Source organism: Brassica napus, chromosome C9, assembly GCF_020379485.1.
Source record: "Brassica napus cultivar Da-Ae chromosome C9, Da-Ae, whole genome shotgun sequence".
Taxonomy (NCBI): Eukaryota; Viridiplantae; Streptophyta; class Magnoliopsida; order Brassicales; family Brassicaceae; genus Brassica; species Brassica napus.
Window position 1 is genome coordinate 15,039,026 of NC_063452.1, and position 13,600 is coordinate 15,052,625.

Consider the following 13,600-nt stretch of genomic DNA (forward strand, 5'->3'; position numbering starts at 1 on the left):
TATATCTATATTTATTCAACACATTATTTTATGTTTTTTTTTGTTAATAATTCAGGTACAATATATCTATATTTATTCAACACATTATTAATACTGATATTTCTTACGTGAAGATATGCTTCCTTGATAAACAAATATTTCTTTTTATTTGTAAGAGCCACATTTATTTAAAAAAGACATGAAAACAAATCTTATAAATAATAATATTCTTTAAAACTAATTTATTCAATTATAATAAAATTAATAATTATAACTAATAAATTTGGTTAAATTTATATAAAGTTTTTAATACAAAATATTAATTAAGACATTATAGTGTACATCAAAGGTTATGAGAAGTATTTATTTATTTACTAAATAAATATTTATAATTGACTGATTATCTAGTTTAGTTGAATAATTAATGTATGCTATTAATATTAAAGAGAAAAATACGATGGAACGATAGTAGGTTCATATATGTCTTGAAATATATTAAAATGAAATGCAAAAGTTAAATTGGTTTATTGGTCCTTTGGAAAATAAGAATTAGAAATGAAAATATAAACACATTTTATTTAGTTTTTTTGAGTTAAAATATATTATGTAAATATAAACTTAAATATATTTAAAATACAGCCATTAATTTTTATAATATTTTGGTTTCTTGTTTTTATTTTTATTTTAAACTAAATTTTTATTAGTTTACTTTTAGTGATACTTATGATATTTTTATTTTATTTTTTTCCTGGAAAATATTTTATTATTAATTATTTATTTTAATCTAAGAACAAAAACCAAAATCTAGTCACCAATCAAGTTTTTCAAAAAAACCAAAATCTACAGCAAAATCAAAAACCAAACACTAAAACCAAAATCTAAAAACTAAAATAAAAAAACTAAAAACCAAAAACTACAATCTAAAAACCAAATAAACAATCATCACCTTAACCAATTTATAAAGAAAAACCAAAAACCAATTTTTGAGAGCTTTTATGAAGAAAAACGAATTTTGTTTTTTTCTTGAAGAAACTACTATTTTAATTAATAAATAATATTTCATAAAATAAAATTATCATAAAATATTTTGTACATTATATATCATTTAAATAATAGTGTGAAATATTTTAATTTGTGTTTCATATCTGTAAATAAATTTATATATTTATAAATAATATTATTTAATTTTAAAAATTAGCTATTAGTTTCTATAAATAAAACAATTGAATTATTTTAATAATTATTAGTCACATTAAAAATAAAGAATATTATAAAACATAATATGTTCTATTAATACAATATTTTGTATAATCCTGAAATATAAAAATTGCCATTCAACTTTAAGAAAATATAAATAATTTATATAAAAAAAATTATAATTAGTTTCAAAATTTCATGTATTTTTATTTTTGTATAATTTATAATATTTATATAAGGAAAACTATTGCTATTCAAGTTTTAAAAATTAAAAATAATTTATATAAGAAAAATTTCTAAGTAGTTTCAAAATTTAGTATTTTTATTTTTGTGAAATTTATATATATTTTATGATTTATATTTATATAATATTTTTTCATAAGAATATAATAATTAAAATATGTTATTTTATTTTATTTTAAAATAATAATCACGGTATTTTGATAAATTTTAATTGTAAAATCTAAATATTTATTGCCATTTTGTTGTATTATTTTAAAGTAATATATTAATTAATTTTTGAAAAAAAAAAATACAGGAAAACCAAAACCAAAAACCAAAATCAAAATCTAAAAACCAAAAACCAAAATCAAAATCTAAAAACCAAAAACCAAAAACCAAAAGCCGAAAACTAAAAACCAAAATCTAAAAACTAAAAACTAAAATCTAAAAACCAAAAACTAAAACAAAAACTACCGAACAATCATCACCTTAAAGAGACATGCACCTCACTAACACGTGACGTTGCGAAGTAAACAAGAAAATCGAAGAAACCTCTCTCACAAGTCACAATTCAAAATCCAGTTCTAATATGAACGGATTAGGAGCATCTCCCATAGGTCTGGAACTTCCTCTCAACCTATTCTACACATAATCACTCTTGATTTCAGTTCAGAAAATATTGATGTATATGTTTTAGTTTGTCCTAAATTTCTTTTGTCCATGGAGTAAATTACTTTGGATATATATATATATAAAGGCCACACCTTTAGATCTCTAGCTTACGATGACTTCGACCTTTTCTAATTTCCCAACATTTGTTGATAATTGACCTATTTATATTGTGTTGCAGAGAATTTCATGGTAACATGAATTTGTTGCACAAGATCAAAGTGATTCTCTTCAGACTAATCATAAGTACATCCCTCATTCGACAAGTGATATTACTTTTGGTTGGCCTTGCAATTTTCAGTATCTCTTTTTCCTCTCAGTTTTCTTGAATGCTTAAACCTCAAAGAAAAGGTTGATATATACACCATAACCAAGAGAAGGTGCAAATCAAAGCATGGAGTGACTGGACTCTAGGGGATCGGACAGTAATGTGCTATGTAGAGCTGTTCTATCGACAAGAGACAGTGAACATCAGTGAAATCAAACTAAGTAGTCAGTTTTGGATTATTGGAAGGGTAAGTGGTCTTTTATGTTTAGTAAAGTGACCACCTGAATCTAGAGATAGAGATGATTGAACATTGATGAATATGATTCATGCAACTCTCTATTCTGTTATAGTTTCTCTTATTTACTGCTCCAAGTCCCACATTATACATGAGTTTAATAGCAAAGCTCTGCATTCATGGAGAATGTTATAATATGAAACAATATATTTTGCTGATTATCCAAATTTCTTAAAATTGATTTAACAAAGGAATGGAGAGACTGGGATGAAGAGGTGATACAGCAGATTCAACAGCGTGCAACATTTTTCAATAACAGGTTAGATTACATCGTAGCTCTACTTTGTTCTCAATACTAAATGAAAGGTTTTCAACAGCGCAGTAGCTAATGCGTGGAAAACTGGTTTGGCTACAACGGTTTTAAGCAGTTGACTTTCGTTTTTTTTTTGTGTTCTTCGGTTAGAGAAAATTATCAGCTTGGGGATCTCCTAAAGAATTACAATTTTGACAGCCATTGCAAATTAGTAGACATTAACTGACTACCAAAAATCAGATGTATTTGAGAACAGGCACTACTGACGGAGGCTCTAAGTAAACATTTAATTGAGTTTCTGCAAGATGCTTTATGAGAGGAGCTCATGTTTGAAAGAGATGAAGGGAGAGCAACGTTTGTGACTTGATGGAAAATGTGTGCTTGATGGCAAGGCATTGTTTTTAGTTAAATTATAATTATTTGTTCATTGTCAGTGTGTGCGGATTACTAATAATGTTTATAATGAACACTGAAGGTTAGGAGGAGCACAACACAAACCATAAACATTCTAGGAAACTACGACGATACTTTAAATGAGTTTCACTTATGTTAATGTACAAGACGCTCAAAATATTTTCATTTCATAAAAAGAGAGACTTATAATTCATACAAGCACCAAACAAAAAATCTAAAGGTTAAGAGCATAACACAACAAAAACATTCATCAGGCTTCGAAAACCTAGTATGACAACCTACTGCTAATGTGTTTGAGCTAAGTTGACCGACTGGAAATTCCAACATAGATATGATAATGCTCAAATTAAACCTAGAGCTACTTTTACTCTCTCAAATAAGAAGTTATGTTGTATTGCTTAGGGATCGAATCCACAAAAACTCTAATATTACACAAAAGATTTATTATTTTCGAAGTAAATCTAGACAGAAATTAAATGATGTTAAACAGTAAATGAATGAAGGTTGTTTGTAGGTTATCCAGATGAGGGAAATAGCTAGATTCAGGTAAATTCTCAGGTATGATAGATATGCAAACTTATTGAGTTATTAGGGATTTATTAAAAGACTTGTTCTTGAACTCAAACTTAGGTTATAATCTATCAACTTTCGTATGTAGAGATTATCTAATGTCTAGACCTAGGACTTCAACTGTCGTAATTTAATCCTAAGGGAGTATTGATCGATGACTCTACTGGAACGTCGATCGATACTACTTCTAGCAAGCTTTAGCGAAACGGGTTTGATGTGTTCTCTAATCACCTAGACCAACTTTCGTATGCACCTAGCTTGTTAGATCATTCTAGTTTTATTCAGGCAAAAGACCAAGCTTTTGCTTGTGCCAATCAATCGTAAGATCTAAGTTTAGGGTGATCAATCATATACTTAGCAGTAAGAACAACTAGATGAAGAATTAGTTAAATCACTCTAACAACAATTCACATTAGCAAACCATAAATCAACATTTGAAGAACCCCGAATCTAACAATAAGACTACTCAGACATATTTGTAAGAAACATTATGATGGTCTGGATAATACTGCAATAGAATAAATGAAAAACAAAGTAGAGTAGAGAAACAAATGGAGTTCAACATCTTCTCTCAAATGATGTTCAGATCTCTCTCTCCAATCCTAAGATCTCTCTCTCTCTCTCTAGATATGAGGTGTGCCTCCCCAAACAAGCGTAAAATAAGTCTCTCTCTAAAAACAATAGAAAACCCTAATAAATAGCCTAACAGGCGGTCATGGACTTATGGTGTAATTCTTGGAACTTCTGGGTAAAACTTGTAATTTGCTTAAATCATCATTAAACTCGTGGATTGTTGTAGTGTTGATCGACACTTCTAGTGCTTCATAGATCGATGCTTCTTGTGATAATCGACTCCGACTTCAAGTTTTCAGCGGAGCTTTCCTCAAAGCTCCAAAATGATCCAAAAGATCCAATTGTTTCCAATAAGTACCTGAACCTGTAAAGACTCTAAAAATACTCTAAATGCATATAAAAGACTCTCAAAACATACTTATATCATGTGTGAAACCAGGTAAAATCCATGACATATCATAATACATACAAGAAGCCAAAAAAAAAGAGATTATAACACCATTAAGAATGATCACTGTGGGTTAAAATCAGACACAAAACAGAAACATTCAAGATTCAAAGAAAGTCACAATCTGTACGAAACTCTCACCAAAGTTGATCTACAAGAGACTCCAACATACACCAATTTCATAAAATAAAAGACTTTATAATATGTACAAGCACCAAACTAAAGATATTAGAGTTGTCAAACACTATAAACACAAAATGTAATGTTACAATATTAAACAATTACTCTACCCGTTCATCAATTAATATGTTAGCAATCAGTTCATAGAATCTCACCAGATTTGAAGCCAATAAGAGAAATGTTGTTTTAATTATAAAATGGAGCTAAAATCCTTATTTCCATTTTATTGACCTATACGTATATTTCACTTAACTTAGTTTGTAAGTTTTCATCTGTAACCAAGTCAATTTATGGGGAAAAAAGGTCAAGAGAAGCATATATTTACAAATGATGGGAGTTTAGAGCAACATGACATATCACTGCTACAAATATAGAAACAACGGTGTGACACATGCTACTACTACAATCAAACGATGAAACTTTTTGACATAATTGCAATTTTATTTTCTCCATTTATTTTCTCCATTAACTATTTCAAATTTCATAATGAAGCAAACAAGTGAATTTTAACTTTAGTGTCTATTTTAAGTAAGCATGCGGATTACAAGTTTGAAATTACAGGTTAATAGTGATGAACCTTGGACAAATGCAAAAACTCACAACACCATTATACATATAAACAATGTATTTAAACATGCTGACAACCTTCACAACACATTTTAAAACTAAATCAAAGCAACATCATCATGTCTAAAACAGATGAGTTTAATATTACTTCACTTCGTAAGTTTTGATGATCTACCATATACTTTTAATGTTTCTTCACTTGTTTATCCACACTATTTTAGAAAAAAACATACACCAAACATATTTTTACAAAATTTATGATTCCAAATATGTTTATCCATAGTATAGACACGTAAATAAGTGGTACAACTGATACAATTACATTTTTTGTATGGTACAATTACATTTTTCAATTTCACAGTCAAAATAAACTCTGTTTAACTTGGTACAACTCAAAAATGGTACAACTACGTATTATTAAATGAACTTAGTTGTACCAGTTATACCTATTTTTCTCTTCGTTGTACTAGTTGTACCAATTAGACCGGTCATCATGATCCATTTCTTCTAATTTTGGACCTTATAGGCTTTCATTCTCTTGATGAAAGTATATTTATTGATAACCTTATTGAAAATCTTGATACCATATGATCCTTAACTTGTATTTTGTACTGATAAAAACACAAGCATCAACAAAACAATAAACAAGGTCTACCCATTAGTATACTCACTACAAGAAAACGTGCCCATAACAACGAAAATTTACGACGAAAATATTTCGTCGTAAATTTACATGGTGTTTACAACGAAGTTACGAGGAATCCAACTTTCGTCGTAAACGCCATGTAAATTTACGACGAACAGTTTTCGTCGTAAAATCCATGTAAGTTTACGACGAATGTACGTGGAATGAGAAATACGTCGTAATCATTACATCGACATTACAACGAAACATGTTACCGTTATATTTAGGTGAAAACGTGTATTCAATGCGCTTTAACTTACCTAATTTCGTCGTAAAGTCGTTGTAAATATTATGTTAAAACCATGTAAAATCCATGTAAAATATTCCTTGTAAAATCGTTGTTATATTTCAACTACCCAACTCGAAAATTTCTCTATATATATGTCATTTCTCACAACTCTCTTCCTCACAACACACAAACGGAAAAAAAATCAGAAAAAAAAAATTTCAAAAAAAAATTTAAGAAAAAAATGGCCGGTGGCGGTAGTATTTACGAGTTACGGAGTTGGATGTATTTGCACAAAGATTCCGACGGGAGGGTGACGAACGCATTTCTGAGCGGGCTAGAGACATTCATGCACCAGGCGGGCTGTACACCGATCACACAGGAAAGCGGTAAGATGTTCTGCCCCTGTCGAAAATGCAAGAATTCAAAATTTGCACGTAGTGAAACTGTATGGAAGCATTTAGTAAACAGAGGATTTACACCACAGTACTACATTTGGTATCAACATGGAGATGGTTATGGGGGAAATGAAGCTAGTAGTAGTAATAATAATTTTGAGGATGGTCATCATAGTGAAGAACCGAATCATTTGCATAATGAATATAATTATCATCAAGATCAGGAGCAGATGGTAGATCATGATAGGGTTCAAGATATGATTAGTGATGCATTTTTAGAAACAACTACAACAATAGCTGATGGAACTGGAAATGTAGAAGAACCTAATTTGGATGCAAAAAGGTTTTATGAAATGCTAGATGCTGCAAATCAACCAATCTACACTGGTTGTAGAGAAGGTCTCTCTAAATTGTCTCTAGCAGCTAGGATGATGAATATTAAAACGGATCATAATTTACCTGAGAATTGCATGGATGCATGGGCGGAGTTGTTTAAAGAGTATTTGCCAGAAGACAACGTGTCTGCTGAATCTTATTATGAGATTCAGAAATTGGTTTATAGTCTTGGGTTGCCTTCGGAGATGATTGATGTTTGCATCGACAACTGCATGATCTACTGGAAAGAAGATGACAAGTTAGAAGAGTGTCGATTCTGCAAAAAACCACGATTCAAACCGCAAGGCCGTGGGAGGAATAGGGTACCGTACCAAAGGATGTGGTACCTACCAATTACAGACAGATTGAAAAGATTATATCAATCTGAGAGGACTGCTGCGTCGATGAGGTGGCATGCGGAACATGTCCAGAGAGATGGTGAGGTTGCACATCCATCAGACGCAAGAGCGTGGAAACATTTCAACAAGGTACACGCAGATTTTGCTACAAATATTCGGAATGTCTATCTTGGGTTATGCACCGATGGATTTAGTCCATTTGGAATGTCTGGTAGACAATATTCTTTGTGGCCAGTCATTCTTACGCCGTACAATTTACCGCCGGATATGTGCATGGAACAAGAATTTCTATTTTTGACCATATTAATCCCTGGGCCGAAGCATCCAAAACGGTCTCTTGATGTTTTTCTTCAACCGTTGATAGAAGAGCTAAAGCAATTGTGGTCAGAAGGGGTGAGGACGTACGATTGTTCCTTGAAAAACAATTTTACGATGCGAGCAGTTCTGCTGTGGACGATAAGTGATTTCCCTGCTTATGGGATGTTGTCTGGCTGGACAACACATGGAAGATTATCTTGTCCATATTGTCTTGGATCGACGGATGCTTTTCAACTGAAGAATGGTAGGAAGAGTTGTTGGTTTGATTGTCATCGTCGCTTTCTTCCACTTGCCCATCCGTACAGAAGAAATAAGACATTGTTTCGGCACAAAAAAATTGTCAGAGACGGTCCTCCTCCATATCTCACCGGCCAGCAGATCGAAGCAGACATTGATTATTACGGAGCTCAGGAAACAGTTAAAGTTGGAGGAAATTGGCATGTTCCTGGAAATATGCCTGATGGGTATGGTGTGTCTCACAATTGGCATAAGAAGAGTATATTTTGGGAGCTACCCTATTGGAAGGATCTTCTCTTACGCCACAATCTGGATGTCATGCATATTGAGAAGAACTTTTTTGAGAACATCATGAATACATTACTTAACGTCCCTGGGAAGACAAAAGATAACAAAAAGTCAAGGATGGACTTACCTGATATTTGCTCAAGAAGTGAGTTACATATCAAGAGCAATGGAAACGTTCCTGTTCCCATCTTCCGGTTGTCATCAGAAGCCAAAACAACCTTGTTTGACTGGGTTGCATCAGAAGTTAAGTTTCCTGATGGTTATGTTTCAAATCTGTCAAGATGTGTTGAACGAGGTCAAAAGTTCTCCGGAATGAAGAGTCATGATTGTCATGTGTTTATGCAACGACTACTTCCATTTGATTTTGCCGAGCTCCTTCCAGCAAATGTCCATGAAGCACTTACAGGTAATTATAATTTTATAATATATATACATATGTTATGAAATGTTATTAATTTGATTACTTTTGCAATATACAGCCATCAGCGTTTTTTTTAGAGATCTTAGCACACGTACGTTCAAGGAAGAAGTCATCGAACAACTTCATCATAACATTCCGATCATATTGTGCAACCTGGAGAAGATATTTCCTCCTTCATTTTTTGACGTCATGGAGCATCTAGTTGTCCACCTACCGTATGAAGCATTGCTTCGTGGACCTGTTCACAACGGATGGATGTATCCGTATGAGCGACAGATGAAACATTTGAAGGGGAAAGCAAGAAATCTTGCAAAGGTGGAAGGTTCTAGTTGCGGGGAGTTTGACAGCCGAAACATCTAACTTCACATCATACTACTTTGCTCCAACAGTTCGTACGAGGAAAAGAGTTCCTAGAAGATATGATGATGGTGGAGTACCGACATCATATCCAATTGATGGTGTTCCTGACATTTTCTGCGAAATTGCACGGTTTGGTGGTAAAACGAAAGAAGTATGGTGGTCATGTGAAGAGGATAAACATAGTGCCCACACTTATATTCTGCTCAACTGCGAGGATGCAGTGACCCGTTACTTTGAAAGGTAAATATTTTTGTGAATGTTAATTATATGAATTGAAGTTAATTATGTATGACTTGATTATTTGTTTAATTTGCAGCATGTTTGTATCTCAAGTTGAAGAAGCAATACCAGGAATATCTGCAACTGATGTGGACACACGTAAAGATAAGCACTTTGTCAAGTGGTTAAAATCACAGGTACGTAATATATCTCATACATTGATTAATTAAGTAAGTGTTTTGATACTTCAATATTAATTAAGAATAACTGCTTTGTGCAGGTTGATTATGACGATCCTTATTATCCCGTATGGTTTCACGAATTGGTTCAAGGTCCAGTTGCAAAGGTCACCACATCACCTATGTATTTCACACGAGGATTTACCTTTCACACATACGAGTATGGGAGACATCGGGCAACGAGTAACTACGGAATATGTGTGAAAGGTGAAACGGACTTTTACGGGATCTTGCAGGAGATTATTGAAGTGGAATTTCCGGGGTTATTGAAGCTAAAATGCGTCCTCTTCAAATGTGAATGGTTCGATCCTGTTGTGAACCGAGGGATTCGGTATAACAAATTTGGTGTTGTGGATGTCAATTTTGGGAGAAGATACAACAAATTTGAGCCTTTCATTTTAGCTTCACAAGCCGAGCAAGTTAGCTTCCTTCCTTATCCTCGGCTTCGAACTTCCGGGATAAACTGGTTAGCTGCTATCAAAATTACACCTCGTGGACGCATTGTCGCTGGAGAAGAACCGCCCTTGCAAGAAGAAGACGCTATCAATGAAGTTGAGGTACCAGAACAACCAACTGATGAAATCCTTTTGATCGACCCGCAAAACTTTCAATATGAAGATATTCCCGAAGATGCGACAGATGAAGCACGTGAAGACGAGTTCGAGAGAAGCGACGATGATGATTGTAATGATAGTGATGAGAACGAAAACGATTTAGAGTGATGTAATATTGATGAGAACGAAAACGATTTAGAGTGATGTAATATATGTAACAAATGTTGTATTTCTCTATTGTAACGTATGTTTAAAGAAATATTGTTTTTTTACCATCCTAATGTATGTGTAACAAATGTTGTTTTATATAATATGTATTTCTTTAGTTTTTAAAAAATTATTTGGAGTTTTAGGGTTTTAGAGTTTAAGTTGGAGAAAGAGCACAAAGTAGTAGAGAAGAGATATGATGTTAGATGATATGTGACTTTGGGGTTTAGGGATTTCATTCTCGGTGTTTAGGGTTAAGCGTTGTAAAATCGTTGTAAAAATAACACGGGCATGGTAACTTCGTCGTAAATGGTTAAATCGATTCCACGTAATTTCGTCGTAAATGGAAAAACGCGGGCCTGGTAAGTTCGTCGTAAACGCGGGGCTGGTAAATTCGTCGTATACCGACGTTTCGACGTAATTTCGTCGTAAATTGAAAAACGCGGGCCTGGTAACTTCGTCGTAAATGAAAACGCGGGCCTGGTAACTTCGTCGTAATATTACGTCGCGTTTACGACGAATCCTTTTCTATATATTGAGACGCCGAGACGAGGCAGCCTCGTTCATTCCTCCCAAATTCCTCTCCTCTCCCTCTAAGGTACATTCTCTTTCCTCTTTTTTTTTTTTTTAAAGTTAGTTTAGGTTATTAATTAGTTAGGTAATTAGTTTAGGTGATTAGTTAGATAATTAGTTTAGGTGATTAGTTAGATGACGGAATACTATAGTTTAGGTGATTAGTTAGGTAACGGAATAATTTTTTAATTATGTCGTCATAATTGATTAAATTTATTTAAATTTTTTTTAGATGGCTCCTAGAAGGAAACCAGCAGCACCTACTTATGCCCAGTTGTTTGGCGATGGTTCCGGTACCTCTTCTTCCGGTCCATCGTCTTCCGATGCAGTTCCAGACTCTCAGACTTCTCAGAGAGTTTTTTCGAGTCCTCCTCTTCCACCGCAGATGCCTCCACCTCCTCCTCCAGCGGCTGCACCTGAGCCTGTCCCAGAAGGTGCAGTTCATCCGGATTTGCGTGTGCCTTCATATGCTCCCTTCGCGAGATATACGGTGGAGGATTTGCTTGCCCAGCCTGGACGGGAGGGTTTGGATGTTCTAGACCCCGATAGACCCCGAGGAACTTATTGGTAAGTTATTAATTTTTATTACATTAAAATTTAATTAATTTTTATTTTCTAACGGTTAAATTGTTTTTTTTCAGGTTTGGGGCTAACAACCGTGTTAGCCGGAGCGTTTCGGCGACGATTAAGGGTTACTACGACGGGGCTAACCCGAACTGGAGCAAGACACCAAATCACGTTAAGATCACGTGGTTTAAATGTTTTGCGGTAAGATTTTTAAATTTAATTAAATTTTCACTTTTAAATATATATATATATATATATATATATATATTTTTAATATTTATTATTAATTGTAATTTTTTTAAAATTTTTATGTTTCAGCAAAAGTGGCATTGGTCTTTGGGAATCACCGAGAGGGTGAAGGCGGAATTCGTTGCAAAGGCAAAGATACGCCTCTGCAACACAGTCTCTGATTGGAAGGACAAGTGGGAGATCTACGGATATGAGGGAAAGCCCACTGAGCTCACGACGGATGTGTGGGATGGCCTCATCGCCTATTGGGAGCACCCCTCTTCGATCAAAAAGGCCAATTCGTGCTCGGCTTCTCGAAGGACGAAGGATAAAGATGGTCATTTGCCCATGCTTCACAGAACCTGACAAAAACCTCATGCGGGAGTCCGTCTAGAAGCTGTAAGTTTTGTTTTAAATATATATTTTAAAATATTCAATTAATATAATTTATAATATTTAATTTAATTTTTTTTTTGTAGTTCGAGAAGACGGGAGTCTTACCTTCTCTGTCTGACCTATTCAAGATGACTCACGCCACATCCGACGGAGTTTTTGTGGATCCTGCATCTGAGAAACTCTTCCAAACAGTGGCTGGTCGGATTGAAGAACGGGAGACGCAACTAACCCAGGAGTCTCCCGATGGATTACCAGTCACATTGTCCACCGAAGAGGTCGACAAAATATTCGAAGAGGTACAACTTAAAATTTTTGTTTACATTATTTTAAATATTTTAACATAATTAACTATATTAATATATGTTTTGATTTTATAGGTGGCTCCTAAAAAGAAGGGACGGATAGTCGGTATAGGCTCTGTTAACGAAGTTGCCAGTTGCAAGGGCAACTTCGTCATACACTTCGAGACGGGATGAAAAAGACTGCTCAGATGAAGGCTCGAATGGATAGCCAGGAGGTTCGTTTAGACTCTCTTGAGGATTTGCTAGACGTGATGGCCGTGGGAAACCCGGTTATGCAGAGAATGTTGAGTGAGAGACGAGCCGCTCTTGGAATGCCACCACGAGATCCCCAAGAGTCCGATCCAACCCGTCAACAGCCGAGCAACCTCCCCAACTACTTCGAGAATATGTAGTTAATTTTTATTTTTTCTGTTTGTATTATGAATTTAAATATTATTGTATGACTTTTTAAAATATGTTTTCCAATTTCATATTTCGTTTTAAAATTTAAATTATTTTAAATTCTGAATATTAAATATAAATTAAAATTTATTATATACTAATTAATAATAATATAATAAGAAACGATGTAAATTCCTCGTAAACATTACATGGAGTTTACATCGAATGTTTACGAGTGATTAACATCGAAATATTTACGAGGGTTTTACATCGAAATGTTTACGAGTGATTTACAACGAATGTATTTACGTGTGCTTTACATCGTTTTAATTACGTGGGCTTTACGACGAAAGCTTACGTGTCGTTTACGACGAATCCTTTCCCTGCGCTTTACGAGGAATATATTTCGTCGTAAACGTAACGAGTCGTTTACGACGAAACCTCCGTTACGACGGACGTTTAACAACGAAACGTCTTTCGACGTTAATTTGTCGTAACACACCGTTTACGACGAATTTACAATGAATACTGCCCTAGTAAAAAATATGTTTTCTTGTGGTGACTGGCACAACTTTTTCATTATATAAATTTAAGAAATATATTTTTTTTTACATGAAAAAATAATCAACTGG